We start from the raw sequence: 646 nt of genomic DNA, 5'->3' as shown, positions 1-646 counted from the left end.
AATTTGAAGTCAGCTTTCATATTGTTCCATGGTCCCATGAGGGCCAGGGCCCCTTTCTTTGGAAACCCTTGTTCTAATTTAAAGTGATGTTTACAAAATGTTGGTCCGTTTACAAAGCTTGCCAAATGGGGAGCACTGGCAGATTCTGAATAAGTGATTTAAATTTTGGGTTACATGACAGATTTCCACCAGCCTAAAGACTTGGAATTTATCTGCCACATAGTGACACAGCAGATTGCACTGCTAAATTTTTACCATTTGGGATGTCCTTGGGAAAATACTTTCAAAATGAAGAGGGCATTGCTCATAAAATGTTTGTTTTATAGGTTTTCTTTAAACACATTTACACTAATAAAATAAAACCTCCAAACTTGCATACATCATCAGAATACCTTGAATTTTATATGAAATAGGAGCTCAAATAATATTAAAAGAGCACTGTCATTTTATACTGCATATATATTTTTTCTAGAGATCATACCAGTATACCCTGTTGTTCATCTGTAGATGCTGGGAACATAGTGTCCATTATATTTCGTTTTACGATTTTTTTTTTTTTTTTCATAGAAATTGCACTAAAAATACTTAGCACAGTCATTTCCTTGGCCAACCTAACCTCACTTGTTTACCCCTCATTTTATTTTTT

At 34.1% G+C, this 646-nt stretch overlaps 1 protein-coding gene across 1 annotated transcript in view; it reads right to left on the bottom strand.

Moving 5' to 3' along the window:
• The window catches only part of LOC119594062 (zinc finger matrin-type protein 5-like), a 20,113-nt gene that overhangs the window by 7,439 nt on the left and 12,028 nt on the right, over positions 1-646 (bottom strand). The window lies entirely within an intron of this gene.

Source organism: Penaeus monodon, chromosome 33, assembly GCF_015228065.2.
Source record: "Penaeus monodon isolate SGIC_2016 chromosome 33, NSTDA_Pmon_1, whole genome shotgun sequence".
Classification (NCBI taxonomy): domain Eukaryota; kingdom Metazoa; phylum Arthropoda; class Malacostraca; order Decapoda; family Penaeidae; genus Penaeus; species Penaeus monodon.
Note: the sequence above shows the minus strand (reverse complement) of the source record. Positions and strands in the feature narration are given on the sequence as shown.